Raw genomic sequence first — 25008 nt, forward strand, 5'->3', positions numbered from 1 at the left:
TTAGCTTAGCTTAGCTTCGTTTAGCTTCGTTTAGCTTCGTTTAGCTTAGCTTACCTTCGTTTAGCTTAGCTTACCTTCGTTTAGCTTAGCTTAGCTCCGTTTAGCTTCGTTTAGCTTCGTTTTGCTTAGCTTAGCTTCGTTTAGCTTCGCTTATCTTAGCTTCGTTTAGCTTCGTTTAGCTTCGCTTAGCTTCGTTTAGCTTCGTTTAACTTCGTTTAGCTTCGTTTAGCTTCGTTTAGCTTCGCTTAGCTTCGTTTAGCTTCGTTTAGATTCGTTTAGCTTCGTTTAGCTTCGTTTAACTTCGTTTAGCTTCGTTTAGCTTCGCTTAGCTTCGTTTAGCTTCGTTTAGCTTCGTTTAGCTTCGTTTAGATTCGTTTAGCTTCGCTTAGCTTCGTTTAGCTTAGCTTCGTTTAGCTTCGTTTAGCTTAGCTTCGTTTAGCTTCGTTTAGCTTCGTTTAGCTTAGCTTCGTTTAGCTTCGCTTAGCTTCGCTTAGCTTCGTTTAGCTTCGTTTAGCTTCGTTTAGCTTAGCTTAGCTTCGTTTAGCTTCGTTTAGCTTAGCTTAGCTTCGTTTAGCTTCGTTAGATTAGCATAGCTTAGCATAGCTTAGCATAGCATAGCTTAACTTAGCTTAGCTTAGCTTAGCTTAGCATAGCTTAGCTTAGCTTAGCTTAGCTTAGCATAGCATAGCTTAACTTAGCTTAGCTTAGCTTAGCTTAGCATAGCTTAGCATAGCTTAGCATAGCTTAGCTTAGCTTAGCTTAGCATAGCATAGCTTAGCTTAGCTTAGCTAAGCATAGCATAGCTTAGCTTAGCTTAGCATAGCATAGCATAGCATAGCTTAGCTTAGCTTAGCTTAGCTTAGCTTAGTTTAGCATAGCATAGCTTAGCTTAGCTTAGCTTAGCATAGCATAGCATAGCTTAGCTTAGCTTAGCTTATCATAGCAAAGCTTAGCTTAGCTTAGCATAGCATAGCATAGCTTAGCTTAGCATAGCATAGCATAGCATAGCATAGCTTAGCTTAGCTTAGCATAGCATAGCTTAGCTTAGCTTAGCATAGCATAGCATAGCATAGCTTAGCTTAGTTTAGCATAGCATAGCTTAGCTTAGCTTAGCTTAGCATAGCATAGCTTAGCTTAGCTTAGCATAGCATAGCTTAACTTAGCTTAGCTTAGCTTAGCTTAGCATAGCATAGCTTAGCTTAGCTTAGCTTAGCATAGCATAGCTTAACTTAGCTTAGCTTAGCATAGCTTAGCATAGCTTAGCTTAGCTTAGCTTAGCTTAGCTTAGCATAGCTTAACTTAGCCTAGCATAGCATAGCTTAGCTTAGCTTAGCATAGCTTAGCTTAGCTTAGCTTAGCTTAGCATAGCATAGCTTAGCTTAGCTTAGCTAAGCATAGCATAGCATAGCTTAGCTTAGCTTAGCTTAGCTTAGCATAGCATAGCATAGCTTAGCTTAGCTTAGCATAGCTTAGCATAGCTTAGCATAGCTTAGCTTAGCTTCGTTTAGCTTCGTTTAACTTCGTTTAGCTTCGTTTAGCTTCGCTTAGCTTCGTTTAGCTTCGTTTAGCTTCGTTTAGCTTAGCTTAGCTTCGTTTAGCTTCGTTTAGCTTAGCTTAGCTTCGTTTAGCTTCGTTTAGCTTCGTTTAGCTTAGCTTAGCTTCGTTTAGCTTAGCTTAGCTCCGTTTAGCTTCGTTTAGCTTCGTTTAGCTCCGTTTAGCTTCGTTTAGCTTCGTTTAGCTTCGTTTTGCTTAGCTTAGCTTCGTTTAGCTTCGCTTAGCTTGGTTTAGCTTCGTTTAACTTCGTTTAGCTTCGTTTAGCTTCGCTTAGCTTCGCTTAGCTTCGTTTAGCTTCGTTTAGCTTCGTTTAGCTTCGTTTAGCTTAGCTTAACTTCGTTTAGCTTCGTTTAGCTTCGCTTAGCTTCGTTTAGCTTCGCTTAGCTTCGTTTAGCTTCGTTTAGCTTCGTTTAGCTTCGTTTAGCTTCGCTTAGCTTCGTTTAGCTTCGTTTAGCTTCGCTTAGCTTCGTTTAGCTTCGTTTAGCTTCGTTTAGCTTCGTTTAGCTTCGTTTAGATTCGTTTAGCTTCGTTTAGCTTCGTTTAGCTTCGTTTAGCTTAGCTTAGCCTCGTTTAGCTTCGTTTAGCTTCGTTTAGCTTCGCTTAGCTTCGTTTAGCTTCGTTTAGCTTAGCTTCGTTTAGCTTCGTTTAGCTTAGCTTCGTTTAGCTTAGCTTCGTTTAGCTTAGCTTCGTTTAGCTTCGTTTAGCTTAGCTTAGCTTCGTTTAGCTTCGTTTAGCTTCGTTTAGCTTAGTTTACCTTCGTTTAGCTTAGCTTACCTTCGTTTAGCTTAGCTTAGCTCCGTTTAGCTTCGTTTAGCTTCGTTTTGCTTAGCTTAGCTTCGTTTAGCTTCGTTTAGCTTCGCTTATCTTAGCTTCGTTTAGCTTCGTTTAGCTTCGCTTAGCTTCGTTTAGCTTCGTTTAACTTCGTTTAGCTTCGTTTAGCTTCGTTTAGCTTCGCTTAGCTTCGTTTAGCTTCGTTTAGATTCGTTTAGCTTCGTTTAGCTTCGTTTAACTTCGTTTAGCTTCGTTTAGCTTCGCTTAGCTTCGTTTAGCTTCCTTTAGCTTCGTTTAGATTCGTTTAGCTTCGCTTAGCTTCGTTTAGCTTAGCTTCGTTTAGCTTAGCTTCGTTTAGCTTCGCTTAGCTTCGCTTAGCTTCGTTTAGCTTCGTTTAGCTTAGCTTAGCTTCGTTTAGCTTCGTTTAGCTTAGCTTAGCTTCGTTTAGCTTCGTTAGATTAGCATAGCTTAGCATAGCTTAGCATAGCATAGCTTAACTTAGCTTAGCTTAGCTTAGCTTAGCATAGCTTAGCTTAGCTTAGCATAGCATAGCTTAACTTAGCTTAGCTTAGCTTAGCTTAGCATAGCTTAGCATAGCTTAGCATAGCTTAGCTTAGCTTAGCTTAGCATAGCATAGCTTAGCTTAGCTTAGCTAAGCATAGCATAGCTTAGCTTAGCTTAGCATAGCATAGCATAGCATAGCATAGCTTAGCTTAGCTTAGCTTAGTTTAGCATAGCATAGCTTAGCTTAGCTTAGCTTAGCATAGCATAGCATAGCTTAGCTTAGCTTAGCTTATCATAGCAAAGCTTAGCTTAGCTTAGCATAGCATAGCATAGCTTAGCTTAGCATAGCATAGCATAGCATAGCATAGCATAGCATAGCTTAGCTTAGCTTAGCATAGCATAGCTTAGCTTAGCTTAGCATAGCATAGCATAGCATAGCTTAGCTTAGTTTAGCATAGCATAGCTTAGCTTAGCTTAGCTTAGCATAGCATAGCTTAGCTTAGCTTAGCTTAGCTTAGCTTAGCATAGCATAGCTTAACTTAGCTTAGCATAGCATAGCTTAGCTTAGCTTAGCTTAGCATAGCATAGCTTAACTTAGCTTAGCTTAGCATAGCTTAGCTTAGCTTAGCTTAGCATAGCTTAGCTTAGCTTAGCTTAGCTTAGCTTAGCATAGCTTAACTTAGCCTAGCATAGCATAGCTTAGCTTAGCTTAGCTTAGCTTAGCATAGCTTAGCTTAGCTTAGCTTAGCTTAGCTTAGCTTAGCTTAGCTTAGCATAGCATAGCTTAGCTTAGCTTAGCTTAGCTTAGCTTAGCTTAGCATAGCTTAGCTTAGCTTAGCTTAGCTTAGCATAGCATAGCTTAACTTAGCTTAGCTTAGCTTAGCTTAGCATAGCTTAGCTTAGCTTAGCTTAGCATAGCTTAGCTTAGCATAGCTTAGCATAGCTTAGCTTAGCTTAGCATAGCTTAGCTTAGCTTAGCTTAGCTAAGCTTAGCATAGCATAGCTTAGCTTAGCTTAGCTAAGCATAGCATAGCTTAGCTTAGCTTAGCATAGCTTAGCTTAGCTTAGCTTAGCTTAGCATAGCATAGCTTAGCTTAGCTTAGATTAGCTTAGCATAGCATAGCTTAGCTTAGCTTAGCATAGCTTAGCATAGCTTAGCATAGCTTAGCATAGCTTAGCTTATCATAGCTTAGCTTAGCTTAGCTTAGCATAGCATAGCTTAGCTTAGCTTAGCTAAGCATAGCAAAGCATAGCTTAGCTTAGCTTAGCTTAGCATAGCTTAGCTCAGCATAGCATAGCATAGCATAGCTTAGTTTAGCATAGCATAGCTTAGCTTAGCTTAGCTTAGCATAGCATAGCATAGCTTAGCTTAGCTTAGCTTAGCTTAGCTGAGCTTAGCATAGCATAGCATAGCTTAGCTTAGCTTAGCATAGCATAGCTTAGCTTAGCTTAGCATAGCTTAGCATAGCTTAGCATAGCTTAGCTTATCATAGCTTAGCTTAGCTTAGCTTAGCATAGCATAGCTTAGCTTAGCTTAGCTAAGCATAGCAAAGCATAGCTTAGCTTAGCTTAGCTTAGCATAGCTTAGCTCAGCATAGCATAGCATAGCTTAGCTTAGCATAGCATAGCTTAGCTTAGCTTAGCTTAGCTTAGCTTAGCATAGCATAGCTTAACTTAGCTTAGCTTAGCTTAGCTTAGCATAGCATAGCTTAGCTTAGCTTAGCTTAGCATAGCATAGCTTAACTTAGCTTAGCTTAGCATAGCTTAGCATAGCTTAGCTTAGCTTAGCTTAGCTTAGCTTAGCATAGCTTAACTTAGCCTAGCATAGCATAGCTTAGCTTAGCTTAGCTTAGCTTAGCATAGCTTAGCTTAGCTTAGCTTGGCTTAGCTTAGCTTAGCTTAGCTTAGCTTAGCTTAGCATAGCTTAGCTTAGCTTAGCATAGCATAGCTTAGCTTAGCTTAGCATAGCATAGCTTAACTTAGCTTAGCTTAGCTTAGCTTAGCATAGCTTAGCTTAGCTTAGCTTAGCATAGCTTAGCTTAGCATAGCTTAGCATAGCTTAGCATAGCTTAGCATAGCTTAGCTTAGCTTAGCATAGCTTAGCTTAGCTTAGCTTAGCTTAGCTTAGCATAGCATAGCATAGCTTAGCTTAGCTTAGCTCAGCATAGCATAGCATAGCATAGCTTAGCTTAGCTTAGCTAAGCATAGCATAGCTTAGCTTAGCTTAGCATAGCTTAGCTTAGCTTAGCTTAGCTTAGCATAGCATAGCTTAGCTTAGTTTAGCTTAGCTTAGCTTAGCATAGCATAGCTTAGCTTAGCTTAGCATAGCTTAGCATAGCTTAGCTTAGCTTAGCTTATCATAGCTTAGCTTAGCTTAGCTTAGCATAGCATAGCTTAGCTTAGCTTAGCTAAGCATAGCAAAGCATAGCTTAGCTTAGCTTAGCTTAGCATAGCTTAGCTCAGCATAGCATAGCATAGCATAGCTTAGCTTAGTTTAGCATAGCATAGCATAGCTTAGCTTAGTTTAGCATAGCATAGCTTAGCTTAGCTTAGCATAGCTTAGCTTAGCTTAGCATAGCTTAGCTTAGCTTAGCTTAGCTTAGCTTAGCATAGCATAGCATAGCTTAGCTTAGCTTAGCATAGCATAGCTTAACTTAGCTTAGCTTAGCTTAGCTTAGCATAGCATAGCTTAGCTTAGCTTAGCTTAGCATAGCATAGCTTAACTTAGCTTAGCTTAGCATAGCTTAGCATAGCTTAGCTTAGCTTAGCTTAGCTTAGCTTAGCATAGCTTAACTTAGCCTAGCATAGCATAGCTTAGCTTAGCTTAGCTTAGCTTAGCATAGCTTAGCTTAGCTTAGCTTAGCTTAGCTTAGCTTAGCTTAGCTTAGCATAGCTTAGCTTAGCTTAGCTTAGCTTAGCATAGCATAGCTTAGCTTAGCTTAGCATAGCATAGCTTAACTTAGCTTAGCTTAGCTTAGCTTAGCATAGCTTAGCTTAGCTTAGCTTAGCATAGCTTAGCTTAGCATAGCTTAGCATAGCTTAGCATAGCTTAGCTTAGCTTAGCATAGCTTAGCTTAGCTTAGCTTAGCTAAGCTTAGCATAGCATAGCTTAGCTTAGCTTAGCTAAGCATAGCATAGCTTAGCTTAGCTTAGCTTAGCATAGCTTAGCTTAGCTTAGCATAGCTTAGCTTAGCTTAGCTTAGCTTAGCATAGCTTAGCTTAGCTTAGCTTAGCTTAGCTTAGCATAGCATAGCTTAGCTTAGCTTAGCTAAGCATAGCATAGCTTAGCTTAGCTTAGCTAAGCATAGCATAGCATAGCTTAGCTTAGCTTAGCTTAGCTTAGCATAGCATAGCATAGCTTAGCTTAGCTTAGCATAGCTTAGCATAGCTTAGCTTAGCTTCGTTTAGCTTCGTTTAACTTCGTTTAGCTTCGTTTAGCTTCGTTTAGCTTCGTTTAGCTTCGCTTAGCTTCGTTTAGCTTCGTTTAGCTTAGCTTAGCTTCGTTTAGCTTCGTTTAGCTTCGTTTAGCTTAGCTTAGCTTCGTTTAGCTTAGCTTAGCTCCGTTTAGCTTCGTTTAGCTTAGCTTCGTTTAGCTTCGTTTAGCTTCGTTTTGCTTAGCTTAGCTTCGTTTAGCTTCGTTTAGCTTCGCTTAGCTTAGCTTCGTTTAGCTTCGCTTAGCTTGGTTTAGCTTCGTTTAACTTCGTTTAGCTTCGTTTAGCTTCGCTTAGCTTCGTTTAGCTTCGTTTAGCTTCGTTTAGCTTAGCTTAGCTTCGTTTAGCTTCGTTTAGCTTCGTTTAGCTTCGTTTAGCTTCGTTTAGCTTCGTTTAGCTTCGTTTAGCTTCGCTTAGCTTCGTTTAGCTTCGTTTAGCTTCGTTTAGCTTCGTTTAGCTTAGCTTAGCTTCGTTTAGCTTCGTTTAGCTTCGTTTAGCTTCGCTTAGCTTCGATTAGCTTCGTTTAGCTTCGCTTAGCTTCGTTTAGCTTCGTTTAGCTTCGTTTAGCTTCGTTTAGCTTCGTTTAGATTCGTTTAGCTTCGTTTAGCTTCGTTTAGCTTAGCTTAGCCTCGTTTAGCTTCGTTTAGCTTCGTTTAGCTTCGCTTAGCTTCGTTTAGCTTCGTTTAGCTTCGTTTAGCTTCGCTTAGCTTCGTTTAGCTTCGTTTAGCTTCGTTTAGCTTCGTTTTGCTTAGCTTAGCTTCGTTTAGCTTCGTTTAGATTCGTTTAGCTTCGTTTAGCTTCGTTTAACTTCGTTTAGCTTCGTTTAGCTTCGTTTAGCTTCGCTTAGCTTCGTTTAGCTTCGTTTAGCTTCGTTTAGATTCGTTTAGCTTCGCTTAGCTTCGTTTAGCTTAGCTTCGTTTAGCTTCGTTTAGCTTAGCTTCGTTTAGCTTCGCTTAGCTTCGTTTAGCTTCGTTTAGCTTCGTTTAGCTTAGCTTAGCCTCGTTTAGCTTCGTTTAGCTTCGTTTAGCTTCGCTTAGCTTCGTTTAGCTTCGTTTAGCTTCGTTTAGCTTCGCTTAGCTTCGTTTAGCTTCGTTTCGCTTCGTTTAGCTTCGTTTAGCTTCGCTTAGCTTCGTTTAGCTTCGCTTAGCTTCGTTTAGCTTCGCTTAGCTTCGTTTAGCTTCGCTTAGCTTCGTTTAGCTTCGCTTAGCTTCGTTTAGCTTCGTTTAGATTCGTTTAGCTTCGCTTAGCTTCGCTTAGCTTCGTTTAGCTTAGCTTAGCTTAGCTTAGCTTAGCTTAGCATAGCATAGCTTAGCTTAGCTTAGCTTAGCTTAGCTTAGCTTAGCATAGCTTAGCTTAGCTTAGCTTAGCTTAGCATAGCATAGCTTAACTTAGCTTAGCTTAGCTTAGCTTAGCTTAGCATAGCTTAGCTTAGCATAGCTTAGCATAGCTTAGCATAGCTTAGCTTAGCTTAGCATAGCTTAGCTTAGCTTAGCTTAGCTAAGCTTAGCATAGCATAGCTTAGCTTAGCTTAGCTAAGCATAGCATAGCTTAGCTTAGCTTAGCATAGCTTAGCTTAGCTTAGCTTAGCTTAGCATAGCATAGCTTAGGTTAGCTTAGCTTAGCTTAGCATAGCATAGCTTAGCTTAGCTTAGCATAGCTTAGCATAGCTTAGCATAGCTTAGCTTAGCTTAGCTTATCATAGCTTAGCTTAGCTTAGCTTAGCATAGCATAGCTTAGCTTAGCTTAGCTAAGCATAGCAAAGCATAGCTTAGCTTAGCTTAGCTTAGCATAGCTTAGCTCAGCATAGCATAGCATAGCATAGCTTAGCTTAGTTTAGCATAGCATAGCTTAGCTTAGCTTAGCTTAGCATAGCATAGCATAGCTTAGCTTAGCTTAGCTTAGCTTAGCTGAGCTTAGCATAGCATAGCATAGCTTAGCTTAGCTTAGCATAGCATAGCTTAGCTAAGCATAGCATAGCTTAGCTTAGCATAGCATAGCTTAGCTTAGCTTAGCTTAGCTTAGCTTAGCATAGCATAGCATAGCTCAGCTTAGCTTAGCTTAGCTTAGCTTAGCTTAGCATAGCATAGCTTAGCTAAGCATAGCATAGCTTAGCTTAGCATAGCATAGCTTAGCTTAGCTTAGCTTAGCATAGCTTAGCTTAGCTTAGCATAGCTTAGCTTAGCTTAGCTTAGCTTAGCATAGCTTAGCTTAGCTTAGCATAGCTTAGCTTAGCTTAGCTTAGCTTAGCATAGCTTAGCTTAGCTTAGCTTAGCATAGCATAGCTTAGCTTAGCTTAGCTAAGCATAGCATAGCTTAGCTTAGCTTAGCTAAGCATAGCATAGCATAGCTTAGCTTAGCTTAGCTTAGCTTAGCATAGCATAGCATAGCTTAGCTTAGCTTAGCATAGCTTAGCATAGCTTAGCATAGCTTAGCATAGCTTAGCTTAGCTTCGTTTAGCTTCGGTTAACTTCGTTTAGCTTCGTTTAGCTTCGTTTAGCTTCGTTTAGCTTCGCTTAGCTTCGTTTAGCTTCGTTTAGCTTAGCTTAGCTTCGTTTAGCTTCGTTTAGCTTAGCTTAGCTTCGTTTAGCTTAGCTTAGCTTCGTTTAGCTTAGCTTAGCTCCGTTTAGCTTCGTTTAGCTTAGCTTCGTTTAGCTTCGTTTAGCTTCGTTTTGCTTAGCTTAGCTTCGTTTAGCTTCGTTTAGCTTCGCTTAGCTTAGCTTCGTTTAGCTTCGCTTAGCTTAGCTTCGTTTAGCTTCGCTTAGCTTAGCTTCGTTTAGCTTCGCTTAGCTTGGTTTAGCTTCGTTTAACTTCGTTTAGCTTCGTTTAGCTTCGCTTAGCTTCGTTTAGCTTCGTTTAGCTTCGTTTAGCTTAGCTTAGCTTCGTTTAACTTCGTTTAGCTTCGCTTAGCTTCGTTTAGCTTCGTTTAGCTTCGTTTAGCTTCGTTTAGCTTCGCTTAGCTTCGTTTAGCTTCGTTTAGCTTCGTTTAGCTTCGTTTAGCTTAGCTTAGCTTCGTTTAGCTTCGTTTAGCTTCGTTTAGCTTAGCTTAGCTTCGTTTAGCTTCGTTTAGCTTAGCTTAGCTTCGTTTAGCTTAGCTTAGCTCCGTTTAGCTTCGTTTAGCTTAGCTTCGTTTAGCTTCGTTTTGCTTAGCTTAGCTTCGTTTAGCTTCGCTTAGCTTAGCTTCGTTTAGCTTCGCTTAGCTTGGTTTAGCTTCGTTTAACTTCGTTTAGCTTCGTTTAGCTTCGCTTAGCTTCGTTTAGCTTCGTTTAGCTTCGTTTAGCTTAGCTTAGCTTCGTTTAGCTTCGTTTAGCTTCGCTTAGCTTCGTTTAGCTTCGTTTAGCTTCGTTTAGCTTCGTTTAGCTTAGCTTAGCTTCGTTTAGCTTCGTTTAGCTTCGTTTAGCTTCGTTTAGCTTCGTTTAGCTTCGTTTAGCTTCGTTTAGCTTCGCTTAGCTTCGTTTAGCTTCGTTTAGCTTCGTTTAGCTTCGCTTAGCTTCGTTTAGCTTCGTTTAGCTTCGTTTAGCTTCGTTTAGATTCGTTTAGCTTCGTTTAGCTTCGTTTAGCTTAGCTTAGCCTCGTTTAGCTTCGTTTAGCTTCGTTTAGCTTCGCTTAGCTTCGTTTAGCTTCGTTTAGCTTAGCTTAGCTTCGTTTAGCTTCGTTTAGCTTCGCTTAGCTTCGTTTAGCTTCGTTTAGCTTCGTTTAGCTTAGCTTAGCTTCGTTTAGCTTCGTTTAGCTTCGTTTAGCTTCGTTTAGCTTCGTTTAGCTTCGCTTAGCTTCGTTTAGCTTCGTTTAGCTTCGTTTAGCTTCGCTTAGCTTCGTTTAGCTTCGTTTAGCTTCGTTTAGCTTCGTTTAGATTCGTTTAGCTTCGTTTAGCTTCGTTTAGCTTAGCTTAGCCTCGTTTAGCTTCGTTTAGCTTCGTTTAGCTTCGTTTAGCTTCGCTTAGCTTCGTTTAGCTTCGTTTAGCTTCGCTTAGCTTCGTTTAGCTTCGTTTAGCTTCGTTTAGCTTCGCTTAGCTTCGTTTAGCTTCGTTTAGCTTCGTTTAGCTTCGTTTTGCTTAGCTTAGCTTCGTTTAGCTTCGTTTAGATTCGTTTAGCTTCGTTTAGCTTCGTTTAACTTCGTTTAGCTTCGTTTAGCTTCGTTTAGCTTCGCTTAGCTTCGTTTAGCTTCGTTTAGCTTCGTTTAGATTCGTTTAGCTTCGCTTAGCTTCGTTTAGCTTAGCTTCGTTTAGCTTCGTTTAGCTTAGCTTCGTTTAGCTTCGCTTAGCTTCGTTTAGCTTCGTTTAGCTTCGTTTAGCTTAGCTTAGCTTCGTTTAGCTTCGTTTAGCTTCGCTTAGCTTCGTTTAGCTTCGTTTAGCTTCGCTTAGCTTCGTTTAGCTTCGTTTAGCTTCGTTTAGCTTCGCTTAGCTTCGCTTAGCTTCGTTTAGCTTCGTTTAGCTTCGCTTAGCTTCGTTTAGCTTCGTTTAGCTTCGTTTAGATTCGTTTAGCTTCGCTTAGCTTCGTTTAGCTTCGTTTAGCTTAGCTTAGCTTCGTTTAGCTTCGTTTAGCTTCGTTTAGCTTAGCTTCGTTTAGCTTCGTTTATCTTCGCTTAGCTTCGTTTAGCTTCGTTTAGCTTAGCTTCGTTTAGCTTCCTTTAGCTTCGTTTAGCTTCGCTTAGCTTCGTTTAGCTTCGTTTAGCTTCGCTTAGCTTCGTTTAGCTTCGTTTAGCTTCGCTTAGCTTCGTTTAGCTTCGTTTAGCTTCGCTTAGCTTCGTTTAGCTTCGTTTAGCTTCGTTTAGATTCGTTTAGCTTCGCTTAGCTTCGTTTAGCTTAGCTTCGTTTAGCTTCGTTTAGCTTAGCTTCGTTTAGCTTCGCTTAGCTTCGTTTAGCTTCGTTTAGCTTCGTTTAGCTTCGTTTAGCTTCGTTTAGCTTAGCTTAGCTTCGTTTAGCTTCGTTTAGCTTCGCTTAGCTTCGTTTAGCTTCGTTTAGCTTCGCTTAGCTTCGTTTAGCTTCGTTTAGCTTCGCTTAGCTTCGTTTAGCCCCGTTTAGCTTCGTTTAGCTTCGCTTAGCTTCGTTTAGCTTCGTTTAGCTTCGTTTAGATTCGTTTAGCTTCGCTTAGCTTCGTTTAGCTTCGTTTAGCTTAGCTTAGCTTCGTTTAGCTTCGTTTAGCTTCGTTTAGCTTAGCTTCGTTTAGCTTCGTTTATCTTCGCTTAGCTTCGTTTAGCTTCGTTTAGCTTAGCTTCGTTTAGCTTCCTTTAGCTTCGTTTAGCTTCGCTTAGCTTCGTTTAGCTTCGTTTAGCTTCGCTTAGCTTCGTTTAGCTTCGTTTAGCTTCGCTTAGCTTCGTTTAGCTTCGTTTAGCTTCGCTTAGCTTCGTTTAGCTTCGTTTAGCTTCGTTTAGCTTAGCTTAGCTTCGTTTAGCTTAGCTTAGCTTCGTTTAGCTTCGCTTAGCTTCGTTTAGCTTAGCTTAGCTTCGTTTAGCTTAGCTTCGTTTAGCTTCGCTTAGCTTCGTTTAGCTTCGTTTAGCTTCGTTTAGCTTCGTTTTGCTTAGCTTAGCTTCGTTTAGCTTCGTTTAGATTCGTTTAGCTTCGTTTAGCTTCGTTTAACTTCGTTTAGCTTCGTTTAGCTTCGCTTAGCTTCGTTTAGCTTCGTTTAGATTCGTTTAGCTTCGCTTAGCTTCGTTTAGCTTCGTTTAGCTTAGCTTCGTTTAGCTTCGCTTAGCTTCGTTTAGCTTCGTTTAGCTTAGCTTAGCCTCGTTTAGCTTCGTTTAGCTTCGTTTAGCTTCGCTTACCTTCGTTTAGCTTCGTTTAGCTTCGTTTAGCTTAGCTTAGCCTCGTTTAGCTTCGTTTAGCTTCGTTTAGCTTCGTTTAGCTTCGCTTAGCTTCGTTTAGCTTCGTTTAGCTTCGTTTAGCTTCGCTTAGCTTCGTTTAGCTTCGTTTAGCTTCGTTTTGCTTAGCTTAGCTTCGTTTAGCTTCGTTTAGATTCGTTTAGCTTCGTTTAGCTTCGTTTAACTTCGTTTAGCTTCGTTTAGCTTCGTTTAGCTTCGCTTAGCTTCGTTTAGCTTCGTTTAGCTTCGTTTAGCTTCGCTTAGCTTCGTTTAGCTTCGTTTAGCTTCGCTTAGCTTCGTTTAGCTTCGTTTAGCTTCGTTTAGCTTCGCTTAGCTTCGTTTAGCTTCGTTTAGCTTCGTTTAGCTTCGCTTAGCTTCGTTTAGCTTCGTTTAGCTTCGTTTAGATTCGTTTAGCTTCGCTTAGCTTCGTTTAGCTTCGTTTAGCTTAGCTTAGCTTCGTTTAGCTTCGTTTAGCTTCGTTTAGCTTAGCTTCGTTTAGCTTCGTTTATCTTCGCTTAGCTTCGTTTAGCTTCGTTTAGCTTAGCTTCGTTTAGCTTCCTTTAGCTTCGTTTAGCTTCGCTTAGCTTCGTTTAGCTTCGTTTAGCTTCGCTTAGCTTCGTTTAGCTTCGTTTAGCTTCGCTTAGCTTCGTTTAGCTTCGTTTAGCTTCGCTTAGCTTCGTTTAGCTTCGTTTAGCTTCGTTTAGATTCGTTTAGCTTCGCTTAGCTTCGTTTAGCTTAGCTTCGTTTAGCTTCGTTTAGCTTAGCTTCGTTTAGCTTCGCTTAGCTTCGTTTAGCTTCGTTTAGCTTCGTTTAGCTTCGTTTAGCTTCGTTTAGCTTAGCTTAGCTTCGTTTAGCTTCGTTTAGCTTCGCTTAGCTTCGTTTAGCTTCGTTTAGCTTCGCTTAGCTTCGTTTAGCTTCGTTTAGCTTCGCTTAGCTTCGTTTAGCTTCGTTTAGCTTCGTTTAGCTTAGCTTCGTTTAGCTTCGTTTATCTTCGCTTAGCTTCGTTTAGCTTCGTTTAGCTTAGCTTAGCTTCGTTTAGCTTCGTTTAGCTTCGCTTAGCTTCGTTTAGCTTCGTTTAGCTTCGCTTAGCTTCGTTTAGCTTCGTTTAGCTTCGCTTAGCTTCGTTTAGCCCCGTTTAGCTTCGTTTAGCTTCGCTTAGCTTCGTTTAGCTTCGTTTATCTTCGCTTAGCTTCGTTTAGCTTCGTTTAGCTTAGCTTAGCTTCGTTTAGCTTCGTTTAGCTTCGTTTAGCTTAGCTTCGTTTAGCTTCGTTTATCTTCGCTTAGCTTCGTTTAGCTTCGTTTAGCTTCCTTTAGCTTCGTTTAGCTTCGCTTAGCTTCGTTTAGCTTCGTTTAGCTTCGCTTAGCTTCGTTTAGCTTCGTTTAGCTTCGCTTAGCTTCGTTTAGCTTCGTTTAGCTTCGCTTAGCTTCGTTTAGCTTCGTTTAGCTTCGTTTAGCTTAGCTTAGCTTCGTTTAGCTTAGCTTAGCTTCTTTTAGCTTCGCTTAGCTTCGTTTAGCTTAGCTTAGCTTCGTTTAGCTTAGCTTAGCTTCGTTTAGCTTCGCTTAGCTTCGTTTAGCTTCGTTTAGCTTCGTTTTGCTTAGCTTAGCTTCGTTTAGCTTCGTTTAGATTCGTTTAGCTTCGTTTAGCTTCGTTTAACTTCGTTTAGCTTCGTTTAGCTTCGCTTAGCTTCGTTTAGCTTCGTTTAGATTCGTTTAGCTTCGCTTAGCTTCGTTTAGCTTCGTTTAGCTTAGCTTCGTTTAGCTTCGCTTAGCTTCGTTTAGCTTCGTTTAGCTTAGCTTAGCCTCGTTTAGCTTCGTTTAGCTTCGTTTAGCTTCGTTTAGCTTCGCTTAGCTTCGTTTAGCTTCGTTTAGCTTCGTTTAGCTTCGCTTATCTTCGTTTAGCTTCGTTTCGCTTCGTTTAGCTTCGTTTAGCTTCGCTTAGCTTCGTTTAGCTTCGTTTAGCTTCGCTTAGCTTCGTTTAGCTTCGTTTAGCTTCGTTTAGCTTCGTTTAGATTCGTTTAGCTTCGCTTAGCTTCGCTTAGCTTCGTTTAGCTTAGCTTAGCTTCGTTTAGCTTCGTTTAGCTTCGTTTAGCTTCGCTTAGCTTCGTTTAGCTTCGTTTAGCTTCGTTTAGCTTCGCTTAGCTTCGTTTAGCTTCGTTTAGCTTCGTTTAGCTTCGTTTAGATTCGTTTAGCTTCGTTTAGCTTCGTTTAGCTTCGTTTAGCTTAGCTTAGCTTCGTTTAGCTTCGTTTAGCTTCGCTTAGCTTCGTTTAGCTTCGTTTAGCTTCGCTTAGCTTCGTTTAGCTTCGTTTAGCTTCGTTTAGCTTAGCTTAGCCTCGTTTAGCTTCGTTTAGCTTCGCTTAGCTTCGTTTAGCTTCGTTTAGCTTCGCTTAGCTTCGTTTAGCTTCGTTTAGCTTCGTTTAGCTTAGCTTCGTTTAGCTTCGTTTAGCTTAGCTTCGTTTAGCTTCGCTTAGCTTCGTTTAGCTTCGTTTAGCTTAGCTTAGCCTCGTTTAGCTTCGTTTAGCTTCGTTTAGCTTCGCTTAGCTTCGTTTAGCTTCGTTTAGCTTCATTTAGATTCGTTTAGCTTCGTTTAGATTCGTTTAGCTTCGTTTAGCTTCGTTTAACTTCGTTTAGCTTCGTTTAGCTTCGTTTAGCTTCGCTTAGCTTCGTTTAGCTTCGTTTAGCTTCGTTTAGATTCGTTTAGCTTCGCTTAGCTTCGTTTAGCTTCGTTTAGCTTCGCTTAGCTTCGTTTAGCTTCGTTTAGCTTCGTTTAGCTTAGCTTAGCTTCGTTTAGCTTCGTTTAGCTTCGTTTAGCTTCGCTTAGCTTCGTTTAGCTTCGTTTCGCTTCGTTTAGCTTCGTTTCGCTTCGCTTAGCTTCGTTTAGCTTCGTTTAGCTTCGTTTAGCTTCGTTTAGCTTCGTTTAGATTCGTTTAGCTTCGTTTAGCTTCGTTTAGCTTAGCTTAGCTTCGTTTAGATTCGTTTAGCTTCGCTTAGCTTCGTTTAGCTTCGTTTAGCTTAGCTTAGCTTCGTTTAGCTTCGTTTAGCTTCGTTTAGCTTCGCTTAGCTTCGTATAGCTTCGTTTAGCTTCGTTTAGCTTCGTTTAGCTTAGCTTCGTTTAGCTTCGTTTAGCTTCGTTTAGCTTCGCTTAGCTTCGTATAGCTTCGTTTAGCTTCGTTTAGCTTCGTTTAGCTTAGCTTCGTTTAGCTTCGTTTAGCTTCGTTTAGCTTCGCTTAGCTTCGTTTAGCTTCGTTTAGCTTAGCTTCGTTTAGCTTAGCTTAGCTCCGTTTAGCTTCGCTTAGCTTCGTTTAGCTTCGTTTAGCTTCGTTTTGCTTAGCTTAGCTTCGTTTAGCTTCGTTTAGCTTCGTTTAGCTTCGTTTAGCTTAGCTTAGCTTCGTTTAGCTTCGTTTAGCTTAGCTTAGCTTCGTTTAGCTTAGCTTAGCTCCGTTTAGCTTAGCTTCGTTTAGATTCGTTTAGCTTCGCTTAGCTTCGTTTAGCTTCGTTTAGCTTAGCTTAGCTTCGTTTAGCTTCGTTTAGCTTCGTTTAGCTTCGCTTAGCTTCGTATAGCTTCGTTTAGCTTCGTTTAGCTTCGCTTAGCTTCGTTTAGCTTCGTTTAGCTTAGCTTCGTTTAGCTTCGTTTAGCTTCGCTTAGCTTCGTTTAGCTTCGTTTAGCTTAGCTTCGTTTAGCTTCCTTTAGCTTCGTTTAGCTTCGCTTAGCTTCGTTTAGCTTCGTTTAGCTTCGCTTAGCTTCGTTTAGCTTCGTTTAGCTCGTTTAGCTTCGTTTAGCTTCGCTTAGCTTCGTTTAGCTTCGTTTAGCTTAGCTTAGCTTCGTTTAGCTTCGTTTAGCTTAGCTTAGCTTAGCTCCGTTTAGCTTAGCTTCGTTTAGCTTCGTTTAGCTTCGCTTAGCTTAGCTTCGTTTAGCTTCGTTTAGCTTCGCTTAGCTTCGTTTAGCTTCGTTTAGCTTCGTTTAGATTCGTTTAGCTTCGCTTAGCTTCGTTTAGCTTCGTTTAGGTTCGCTTAGCTTCGTTTAGCTTCGTTTAGCTTCGTTTAGCTTAGCTTAGCTTCGTTTAGCTTCGTTTAGCTTCGTTTAGCTTCGTTTAGCTTCGCTTAGCTTCGTTTAGCTTCGTTTCGCTTCGTTTAGCTTCGTTTAGCTTCGCTTAGCTTCGTTTAGCTTCGTTTAGCTTCGTTTAGCTTCGTTTAGATTCGTTTAGCTTCGCTTAGCTTCGCTTAGCTTCGTTTAGCTTCGTTTAGCTTAGCTTAGCTTCGTTTAGCTTCGTTTAGCTTCGTTTAGCTTCGCTTAGCTTCGCTTAGCTTCGCTTAGCTTCGTTTAGCTTCGTTTAGCTTCGTTTAGCTTCGCTTAGCTTCGTTTAGCTTCGTTTAGCTTCGTTTAGCTTCGTTTAGCTTCGCTTCGTTTAGCTTCCTTTAGCTTCGTTTAGCTTCGCTTAGCTTCGTTTAGCTTCGTTTAGCTTCGCTTAGCTTCGTTTAGCTTCGTTTAGCTTCGTTTAGCTTCGTTTAGCTTCGCTTAGCTTCGTTTAGCTTCGTTTCGCTTCGTTTAGCTTCGTTTAGCTTAGCTTAGCTTCGATTAGCTTCGTTTAGCTTCGTTTAGCTTCGCTTAGCTTCGTTTAGCTTCGTTTAGCTTCGTTTAGCTTCGCTTAGCTTCGTTTAGCTTCGTTTAGCTTCGTTTAGCTTCGTTTAGATTCGTTTAGCTTCGTTTAGCTTCGTTTAGCTTCGTTTAGCTTAGCTTAGCTTCGTTTAGCTTCGTTTAGCTTCGCTTAGCTTCGTTTAGCTTCGTTTAGCTTCGCTTAGCTTCGTTTAGCTTCGTTTAGCTTCGTTTAGCTTAGCTTAGCCTCGTTTAGCTTCGTTTAGCTTCGCTTAGCTTCGTTTAGCTTCGTTTAGCTTCGCTTAGCTTCGTTTAGCTTCGTTTAGCTTCGTTTAGCTTAGCTTCGTTTAGCTTCGTTTAGCTTAGCTTCGTTTAGCTTCGCTTAGCTTCGTTTAGCTTCGTTTAGCTTAGCTTAGCCTCGTTTAGCTTCGTTTAGCTTCGTTTAGCTTCGCTTAGCTTCGTTTAGCTTCGTTTAGCTTCATTTAGATTCGTTTAGCTTCGTTTAGATTCGTTTAGCTTCGTTTAGCTTCGTTTAACTTCGTTTAGCTTCGTTTAGCTTCGTTTAGCTTCGCTTAGCTTAGCTTAGCCTCGTTTAGCTTCGTTTAGCTTCGTTTAGCTTCGTTTAGCTTCGCTTAGCTTCGTTTAGCTTCGCTTAGCTTCGTTTAGCTTCGTTTAGCTTCGCTTAGCTTCGCTTAGCTTCGTTTAGCTTCGTTTAGCTTCGTTTAGCTTAGCTTAGCTTCGTTTAGCTTAGCTTAGCTTCGCTTAGCTTCGCTTAGCTTCGTTTAGCTTAGCTTAGCTTCGTTTAGCTTAGCTTAGCTTCGTTTAGCTTCGCTTAGCTTCGTTTAGCTTCGTTTAGCTTCGTTTTGCTTAGCTTAGCTTCGTTTAGCTTCGTTTAGATTCGTTTAGCTTCGTTTAGCTTCGTTTAACTTCGTTTAGCTTCGTTTAGCTTCGCTTAGCTTCGTTTAGCTTCGTTTAGATTCGTTTAGCTTCGCTTAGCTTCGTTTAGCTTCGTTTAGCTTAGCTTCGTTTAGCTTCGCTTAGCTTCGTTTAGCTTCGTTTAGCTTAGCTTATCCTCGTTTAGCTTCGTTTAGCTTCGTTTAGCTTCGTTTAGCTTCGCTTAGCTTCGTTTAGCTTCGTTTAGCTTCGTTTAGCTTCGCTTATCTTCGTTTAGCTTCGTTTCGCTTCGTTTAGCTTCGTTTAGCTTCGCTTAGCTTCGTTTAGCTTCGTTTAGCTTCGCTTAGCTTCGTTTAGCTTCGTTTAGCTTCGTTTAGCTTCGTTTAGATTCGTTTAGCTTCGCTTAGCTTCGCTTAGCTTCGTTTAGCTTAGCTTAGCTTCGTTTAGCTTCGTTTAGCTTCGTTTAGCTTCGCTTAGCTTCGTTTAGCTTCGTTTAGCTTCGTTTAGCTTCGCTTAGCTTCGTTTAGCTTAGTTTAGCTTCGTTTAGCTTCGTTTAGATTCGTTTAGCTTCGTTTAGCTTCGTTTAGCTTAGCTTAGCTTAGCTTAGCTTCGTTTAGCTTCGTTTAGCTTCGCTTAGCTTCGTTTAGCTTCGTTTAGCTTCGCTTAGCTTCGTTTAGCTTCGTTTAGCTTCGTTTAGCTTAGCTTAGCCTCGTTTAGCTTCGTTTAGCTTCGCTTAGCTTCGTTTAGCTTCGTTTAGCTTCGCTTAGCTTCGTTTAGCTTCGTTTAGCTTCGTTTAGCTTAGCTTCGTTTAGCTTCGTTTAGCTTAGCTTCGTTTAGCTTCGCTTAGCTTCGTTTAGCTTCGTTTAGCTTAGCTTAGCCTCGTTTAGCTTCGTTTAGCTTCGCTTAGCTTCGTTTAGCTTCGTTTAGCTTCATTTAGATTCGTTTAGCTTCGTTTAGATTCGTTTAGCTTCGTTTAGCTTCGTTTAACTTCGTTTAGCTTCGTTTAGCTTCGTTTAGCTTCGCTTAGCTTCGTTTAGCTTCGTTTAGCTTCGTTTAGATTCGTTTAGCTTCGCTTAGCTTCGTTTAGCTTCGTTTAGCTTCGCTTAGCTTCGTTTAGCTTCGTTTAGCTTCGTTTAGCTTAGCTTAGCTTCGTTTAGCTTCGTTTAGCTTCGTTTAGCTTCGCTTAGCTTCGTTTAGCTTCGTTTCGCTTCGTTTAGCTTCGTTTCGCTTCGCTTAGCTTCGTTTAGCTTCGTTTAGCTTCGTTTAGCTTCGTTTAGCTTCGTTTAGCTTCGTTTAGATTCGTTTAGCTTCGTTTAGCTTCGTTTAGCTTAGCTTAGCTTCGTTTAGATTCGTTTAGCTTCGCTTAGCTTCGTTTAGCTTCGTTTAGCTTAGCTTAGCTTCGTTTAGCTTCGTTTAGCTTCGTTTAGCTTCGCTTAGCTTCGTATAGCTTCGTTTAGCTTCGTTTAGCTTCGTTTAGCTTCGTTTAGCTTCGCTTAGCTTCGTTTAGCTTCGTTTAGCTTAGCTTCGTTTAGCTTAGCTTAGCTCCGTTTAGCTTCGCTTAGCTTCGTTTAGCTTCGTTTAGCTTCGTTTTGCTTAGCTTAGCTTCGTTTAGCTTCGTTTAGCTTCGTTTAGCTTCGTTTAGCTTAGCTTAGCTTCGTTTAGCTTCGTTTAGCTTAGCTTAGCTTCGTTTAGCTTAGCTTAGCTCCGTTTAGCTTAGCTTCGTTTAGATTCGTTTAGCTTCGCTTAGCTTCGTTTAACTTCGTTTAGCTTAGCTTAGCTTCGTTTAGCTTCGTTTAGCTTCGTTTAGCTTCGCTTAGCTTCGTATAGCTTCGTTTAGCTTCGTTTAGCTTCGCTTAGCTTCGTTTAGCTTCGTTTAGCTTAGCTTCGTTTAGCTTCGTTTAGCTTCGCTTAGCTTCGTTTAGCTTCGTTTAGCTTAGCTTCGTTTAGCTTCCTTTAGCTTCGTTTAGCTTCGCTTAGCTTCGTTTAGCTTCGTTTAGCTTCGCTTAGCTTCGTTTAGCTCGTTTAGCTTCGTTTAGCTTCGCTTAGCTTCGTTTAGCTTCGTTTAGCTTAGCTTAGCTTCGTTTAGCTTCGTTTAGCTTAGCTTAGCTTCGTTTAGCTTAGCTTAGCTCCGTTTAGCTTAGCTTCGTTTAGCTTCGTTTAGCTTCGCTTAGCTTAGCTTCGTTTAGCTTCGTTTAGCTTCGCTTAGCTTCGTTTAGCTTCGTTTAGCTTCGTTTAGATTCGTTTAGCTTCGCTTAGCTTCGTTTAGCTTCGTTTAGGTTCGCTTAGCTTCGTTTAGCTTCGTTTAGCTTCGTTTAGCTTAGCTTAGCTTCGTTTAGCTTCGTTTAGCTTCGCTTAGCTTCGTTTAGCTTCGTTTCGCTTCGTTTAGCTTCGTTTAGCTTCGCTTAGCTTCGTTTAGCTTCGTTTAGCTCCGTTTAGCTTCGCTTAGCTTCGTTTAGCTTCGTTTAGCTTCGTTTAGCTTCGTTTAGATTCGTTTAGCTTCGCTTAGCTTCGCTTAGCTTCGTTTAGCTTCGTTTAGCTTAGCTTAGCTTCGTTTAGCTTCGTTTAGCTTCGTTTAGCTTCGTTTAGCTTCGCTTAGCTTCGCTTAGCTTCGTTTAGCTTCGTTTAGCTTCGTTTAGCTTCGCTTAGCTTCGTTTAGCTTCGTTTAGCTTCGTTTAGCTTCGTTTAGCTTCGCTTCGTTTAGCTTCCTTTAGCTTCGTTTAGCTTCGCTTAGCTTCGTTTAGCTTCGTTTAGCTTCGCTTAGCTTCGTTTAGCTTCGTTTAGCTTCGTTTAGCTTCGTTTAGCTTCGTTTAGCTTCGCTTAGCTTCGTTTAGCTTCGTTTCGCTTCGTTTAGCTTCGTTTAGCTTCGCTTAGCTTCGTTTAGCTTCGTTTAGCTTCGCTTAGCTTCGTTTAGCTTCGTTTAGCTTCGTTTAGCTTCGTTTAGCTTCGTTTGGATTCGTTTAGCTTCGCTTAGATTCGCTTAGCTTCGTTTAGCTTCGTTTAGCTTCGCTTAGCTTCGTTTAGCTTCGTTTAACTTCGTTTAGCTTCGTTTAGCTTCGTTTAGCTTCGCTTAGCTTCGTTTAGCTTCGTTTAGCTTCGTTTAGATTCGTTTAGCTTCGCTTAGCTTCGTTTAGCTTAGATTAGCTTCGTTTAGCTTAGCTTAGCTTCGTTTAGCTTCGTTTCGCTTCGTTTAGCTTCGTTTAGCTTCGTTTAGCTTAGCTTAGATTCGTTTAGCTTCGTTTAGCTTCGCTTAGCTTCGTTTAGCTTCGTTTAGCTTAGCTTAGCCTCGTTTAGCTTCGTTTAGCTTCGCTTAGCTTCGTTAAGCTTCGTTTAGATTCGTTTAGCTTCGCTTAGCTTCGTTTACCTTAGCTTCGTTTAGCTTCGTTTAGCTTCGCTTAGCTTCGTTTAGCTTCGTTTAGCTTAGCTTAGCTTCGTTTAGCTTCGTTTAGCTTCGTTTTGCTTAGCTTAGCTTCGTTTAGCTTCGTTTAGATTCGTTTAGCTTCGTTTAACTTCGTTTAGCTTCGTTTAGCTTCGTTTAGCTTCGTTTAGATTCGTTTAGCTTCGCTTAGCTTCGTTTAGCTTCGTTTAGCTTAGCTTCGTTTAGCTTCGCTTAGCTTCGTTTAGCTTCGTTTAGCTTCGTTTAGCTTAGCTTAGCCTCGTTTAGCTTCGTTTAGCTTCGTTTAGCTTCGTTTAGCTTCGTTTAGCTTCGTTTCGCTTCGTTTAGCTTCGCTTAGCTTCGTTTAGCTTCGTTTAGCTTCGCTTAGCTTCGTTTAGCTTCGTTTAGCTTCGCTTAGCTTCGTTTAGCTTCGTTTAGCTTCGTTTAGCTTCGTTTAGCTTAGCTTAGCCTCGTTTAGCTTCGTTTAGCTTCGTTTAGCTTCGCTTAGCTTCGTTTAGCTTCGTTTAGCTTCGCTTAGCTTCGTTTAGCTTCGTTTCGCTTCGTTTAGCTTCGCTTAGCTTCGTTTAGCTTCGTTTAGCTTCGTTTAGCTTCGCTTAGCTTCGTTTAGCTTCGCTTAGCTTCGTTTAGCTTCGTTTAGCTTCGTTTAGCTTAGCTTAGCCTCGTTTAGCTTCGTTTAGCTTCGTTTAGCTTCGTTTCGCTTCGTTTAGCTTCGTTTAGCTTCGCTTAGCTTCGTTTAGCTTCGTTTAGCTTCGTTTAGCTTAGCTTAGCTTCGTTTAGCTTCGTTTAGCTTCGTTTAGCTTCGCTTAGCTTCGTTTAGCTTCGTTTAGCTTCGTTTAGCTTCGCTTAGCTTCGTTTAGCTTCGTTTAGCTTCGCTTAGCTTCGTTTAGCTTCGTTTAGCTTCGTTTAGCTTAGCTTAGCCTCGTTTAGCTTCGTTTAGCTTCGTTTAGCTTCGTTTAGCTTCGCTTAGCTTCGTTTAGCTTCGCTTAGCTTCGTTTAGCTTCGTTTAGCTTCGTTTAGCTTCGCTTAGCTTCGTTTAGCTTCGTTTAGCTTCGTTTAGCTTCGTTTATCTTAGCTTAGCTTCGTTTAGCTTCGTTTAGATTCGTTTAGCTTCGTTTAGCTTCGTTTAACTTCGTTTAGCTTCGTTTAGCTTCGTTTAGCTTCGCTTAGCTTCGTTTAGCTTCGTTTAGCTTCGTTTAGATTCGTTTAGCTTCGCTTAGCTTCGTTTAGCTTCGCTTAGCTTCGTTTAGCTTCGTTTAGCTTCGTTTAGCTTAGCTTAGCCTCGTTTAGCTTCGTTTAGCTTCGTTTAGCTTCGCTTAGCTTCGTTTAGCTTCGTTTAGCTTCGTTTAGATTCGTTTAGCTTCGCTTAGCTTCGTTTAGCTTCGCTTAGCTTCGTTTAGCTTCGTTTAGCTTAGCTTAGCCTCGTTTAGCTTCGTTTAGCTTCGTTTAGCTTCGTTTCGCTTCGTTTAGCTTCGTTTAGCTTCGCTTAGCTTCGTTTAGCTTCGTTTAGCTTCGTTTAGCTTAGCTTAGCTTCGTTTAGCTTCGTTTAGCTTCGTTTAGCTTCGCTTAGCTTCGTTTAGCTTCGTTTAGCTTCGTTTAGCTTCGCTTAGCTTCGTTTAGCTTCGTTTAGCTTCGCTTAGCTTCGTTTAGCTTCGTTTAGCTTCGTTTAGCTTAGCTTAGCCTCGTTTAGCTTCGTTTAGCTTCGTTTAGCTTCGTTTAGCTTCGCTTAGCTTCGTTTAGCTTCGTTTAGCTTCGTTTAGCTTCGCTTAGCTTCGTTTAGCTTCGTTTAGCTTCGTTTAGCTTCGTTTATCTTAGCTTAGCTTCGTTTAGCTTCGTTTAGATTCGTTTAGCTTCGTTTAGCTTCGTTTAACTTCGTTTAGCTTCGTTTAGCTTCGTTTAGCTTCGCTTAGCTTCGTTTAGCTTCGTTTAGCTTCGTTTAGATTCGTTTAGCTTCGCTTAGCTTCGTTTAGCTTCGTTTAGCTTCGCTTAGCTTCGTTTAGCTTCGTTTAGCTTCGTTTAGCTTCGTTTAGCTTAGCTTAGCCTCGTTTAGCTTCGTTTAGCTTCGTTTAGCTTCGTTTAGCTTCGCTTAGCTTCGTTTAGCTTCGTTTAGCTTCGCTTAGCTTCGTTTAGCTTCGTTTAGCTTCGTTTTGCTTAGCTTAGCTTCGTTTAGCTTCGTTTAGATTCGTTTAGCTTCGTTTAGCTTCGTTTAACTTCGTTTAGCTTCGTTTAGCTTCGTTTAGCTTAGCTTCGTTTAGCTTCGTTTAGCTTAGCTTCGTTTAGCTTCGCTTAGCTTCGTTTAGCTTCGTTTAGCTTCGTTTAGCTTCGTTTAGCTTCGTTTAGCTTCGTTTAGCTTAGCTTAGCCTCGTTTAGCTTCGTTTAGCTTCGTTTAGCTTCGCTTAGCTTCGTTTAGCTTCGTTTAGCTTCGTTTAGATTCGTTTAGCTTCGCTTAGCTTCGTTTAGCTTCGTTTAGCTTCGTTTAGCTTAGCTTAGCCTCGTTTAGCTTCGTTTAGCTTCGTTTAGCTTCGTTTCGCTTCGTTTAGCTTCGTTTAGCTTCGCTTAGCTTCGTTTAGCTTCGTTTAGCTTCGTTTAGCTTAGCTTAGCTTCGTTTAGCTTCGTTTAGCTTCGTTTAGCTTCGCTTAGCTTCGTTTAGCTTCGTTTAGCTTCGTTTAGCTTCGCTTAGCTTCGTTTAGCTTCGTTTAGCTTCGCTTAGCTTCGTTTAGCTTCGTTTAGCTTCGTTTAGCTTCGTTTAGCTTAGCTTAGCCTCGTTTAGCTTCGTTTAGCTTCGTTTAGCTTCGTTTAGCTTCGTTTAGCTTCGCTTACCTTCGTTTAGCTTCGTTTAGCTTCGTTTAGCTTCGCTTAGCTTCGTTTAGCTTCGTTTAGCTTCGTTTAGCTTCGTTTATCTTAGCTTAGCTTCGTTTAGCTTCGTTTAGATTCGTTTAGCTTCGTTTAGCTTCGTTTAACTTCGTTTAGCTTCGTTTAGCTTCGTTTAGCTTCGCTTAGCTTCGTTTAGCTTCGTTTAGCTTCGTTTAGATTCGTTTAGCTTCGCTTAGCTTCGTTTAGCTTCGTTTAGCTTCGCTTAGCTTCGTTTAGCTTCGTTTAGCTTCGTTTAGCTTAGCTTAGCCTCGTTTAGCTTCGTTTAGCTTCGTTTAGCTTCGCTTAGCTTCGTTTAGCTTCGTTTAGCTTCGCTTAGCTTCGTTTAGCTTCGTTTAGCTTCGTTTTGCTTAGCTTAGCTTCGTTTAGCTTCGTTTAGATTCGTTTAGCTTCGTTTAGCTTCGTTTAACTTCGTTTAGCTTCGTTTAGCTTCGTTTAGCTTAGCTTCGTTTAGCTTCGTTTAGCTTAGCTTCGTTTAGCTTCGCTTAGCTTCGTTTAGCTTCGTTTAGCTTCGTTTAGCTTAGCTTAGCCTCGTTTAGCTTCGTTTAGCTTCGTTTAGCTTCGCTTAGCTTCGTTTAGCTTCGTTTAGCTTCGCTTAGCTTCGTTTAGCTTCGTTTCGCTTCGTTTAGCTTCGTTTACCTTCGCTTAGCTTCGTTTAGCTTCGTTTTGCTTAGCTTAGCTTCGTTTAGCTTCGTTTAGATTCGTTTAGCTTCGTTTAGCTTCGTTTAACTTCGTTTAGCTTCGTTTAGCTTCGTTTAGCTTAGCTTCGTTTAGCTTCGTTTAGCTTAGCTTCGTTTAGCTTCGCTTAGCTTCGTTTAGCTTCGTTTAGCTTCGTTTAGCTTAGCTTAGCCTCGTTTAGCTTCGTTTAGCTTCGTTTAGCTTCGCTTAGCTTCGTTTAGCTTCGTTTAGCTTCGCTTAGCTTCGTTTAGCTTCGTTTCGCTTCGTTTAGCTTCGCTTAGCTTCGTTTAGCTTCGTTTAGCTTAGCTTCGTTTAGCTTCGCTTAGCTTCGTTTAGCTTCGTTTAGCTTCGCTTAGCTTAGCTTAGCCTCGTTTAGCTTCGTTTAGCTTCGTTTAGCTTCGCTTAGCTTCGTTTAGCTTCGCTTAGCTTCGTTTAGCTTCGTTTCGCTTCGTTTAGCTTCGTTTAGCTTCGCTTAGCTTCGTTTAGCTTCGTTTAGCTTCGTTTAGCTTCGTTTAGATTCGTTTAGCTT

This window comes from Phalangium opilio, unplaced genomic scaffold (genome assembly GCF_054372755.1).
Source record: "Phalangium opilio isolate 3A_F unplaced genomic scaffold, DU_Popi_V2 ptg000113l_1, whole genome shotgun sequence".
Lineage (NCBI taxonomy): Eukaryota > Metazoa > Arthropoda > Arachnida > Opiliones > Phalangiidae > Phalangium > Phalangium opilio.